This window comes from Bos grunniens, chromosome 17 (genome assembly GCF_055505025.1).
Source record: "Bos grunniens cultivar Pamir isolate PY7600 chromosome 17, Bosgru_T2T1.0, whole genome shotgun sequence".
Classification (NCBI taxonomy): domain Eukaryota; kingdom Metazoa; phylum Chordata; class Mammalia; order Artiodactyla; family Bovidae; genus Bos; species Bos grunniens.
In genome coordinates, this window is record NC_141181.1 from 22,454,113 (window position 1) to 22,456,466 (window position 2,354).

The 2,354-nt window shown below is 40.0% G+C and overlaps 1 non-coding gene across 1 annotated transcript; it reads right to left on the bottom strand.

Moving 5' to 3' along the window:
* Nucleotides 1-1,402: 1,402 nt before the first annotated feature.
* On the bottom strand, nucleotides 1,403-1,509 carry LOC147355114 (U6 spliceosomal RNA). Its single transcript, XR_015144934.1, has one exon. It is a non-coding gene; the product is annotated as a U6 spliceosomal RNA (small nuclear RNA).
* Nucleotides 1,510-2,354: the final 845 nt, after the last annotated feature.

The window sequence follows — 2,354 nt, forward strand, 5'->3', positions numbered from 1 at the left end:
TCCAACTCTTTGTGACCTCATGGACTGCAGCATACCAGGCCTCCCTGTCCATCACCAACTTCCATAGTATGCTCAGACTCATGTCCATTGAGTCAGTGATGCCATCCAAACATCTCATTCTCTGTCATCCCCTTCTCCTCCCGCCTTCAATCTTTCCCAGCATCAGGGTCTTTTCAAATGAGTCAGTTCTTTGCATCAGGTGGCCAAAGTATTGGAGTTTCAGCTTCAGCATCAGTTGTTCCAATGAAACTTTAGGACTTATTTCCTTTAGGATGGACTGGTTGGATCTCTTTGTAGTCCAAGGGACGCTCAAGAGTCTTCTCCAACACCACAGTTAACAATTCTTCAATGCTCAGCTTTCTTTATAGTCCAACTCACATCCATACATGACTACTGGAAAAAGCCCAGCTTTGTCTTGATGGACAAAGTAATTTGTTGGAAAAGTAATGTCTTTGCTTTTTAATATGCTGTTTAGGTTGGTCATAGCTTTTAATCCAAGGAACAAGCATCTTTTAATTTCATGGCTGTAGTTACTATCTGCAGTGATTTTGGAGCCCAAAATGATACAGTCTGTCACTGTTTCCATTCTTTGCCCATCTGTTTGCAATGAACTGATGGCACCAGATGCCATGATCTTAGTTTTCTGAATGCTGAGTTTTAAGCCAACATTTTCACTGTCCTCTTTCACTTTGATCAAGAGGCTCTTTAGTTCTTCTCTGCTTTCTGCAATAAGTGTGGTGCCATCTGCATATCTGAGGTTACTGACATTTCTCCTGGCAATCTTAATTCCAGTTTGTGCTTCATCCAGTCCGGTGTTTCACATTATATACTCTGAATATAAGTTACATAAGCAGGGTGACAACATACAGCCTTGACATACTCCTTTCCCAATTTGGAAACAGACTGTTGTTCCATGTCCAGTTCTAACTGTTGTGTCTTGACCTGCACACAGATTTCTCAAGAGGCAGGTCACATGTTCTGGTATTCCCATCTCTTGAAGAATTTTCTACAGTTTGTTCTGATCCACACAGTCAAAGGCTTTGGCATAGTCAATAAAGCAGAAGTAGATGTTTTTCTGGAACGCTCTTGTTTTTTGATGATCCAGTGGATGTTGACAATTTGATATCTGATTCCTCTGCCTTTTCTAAATTCAACTTGAACATTTGGAAGTTCTAAATTTATGTACTGTTGAAACCTGGCTTGGAGAATTTTGTGCATTACTTTACTAGCGTGTGAGATGCGTCCATTGTTGTTTGAACATTCTTTGGCATTGCCTTTCTTTAGGATTGAAGTGAAAATTGACCTTTTCCAGTCCTGTGGCTGCTGAGTTTTCTAGATTTGCTGGCATGTTGAGTGCAGCACTTTCACAGCATCATCTTTTATTTATTTATTTATTTTCTTTTTTTATATGGAACGCTTCACGAATTTGCGTATCATCCTTGCGCAGGGGCCATGCTAATCTTCTCTGTATCGTTCCAATTTTAGTATATGTGCTGCCGAAGCGAGCACAGCATCATCTTTTAGGATTTGAAATAGCTCTGCTGGAATTCCATCACCTCCACTAGCTTGTTCATAGTGATGCTTGACTTCAGACTCAGGATGTCTGGCTCTAGGTGAGTGATCACACCATCCTGGTTATCTGAGTCATTAGGATCTTTTTGTGTATGGTTCTTCTGTGTATTTTTGCCACCTCTTTTTAATATCTTCTGCTTCTGTTAGGTCCATACCATTCTGTCCTTTATTGCACCCATCTTTTTTTATTGCACCGTCTTGTATGAAATGTTCCCTTGACATCTCTAATTTTCTTGAAGAGATCTCTAGTCTTTACCATTCTATTGTTTTCCTCTATTTCTTTGCAATGATCACTTAGGCTATTGCACCTCTCCTTGCTATTCGTTGGAACTCTGCATTCAGATGGGTATATCTTTCCTTTTCTCCTTGGTCTTTCCCTTTTCTTCTTTTCTCAGCTATTTGTATGGCCTCATTAGACAACCATTTTTCCTTTTTGCACTTCTTTTTCTGGTAGATGGTTTTGATTATGGTCTCCTGTACAATGTTACAAAGCTCCATCCATAGTTCTTCAGGCACCTATCAGATCTAATTGCTTGAATCTATTTGTCATTTCCATTTAGTTCTAGTGGTTTTGCCTACTTTCTTCAATTTAAGTATGAATTCGGCAGTAAGGAGTCCATGATCTGAGCCACGGGCAGCTCCTGGTCTTGTTTTTGCTGACTGTATAGAGCCTCTCCATCTTCAGTGCAAAGAATATAATCAATCTGATTTGGTATTGACCATCTGATGATGTCCTTGTGTAGAGTTGTTTCTCATGCTGTTGGAAGAGAGTGTTTGCTATG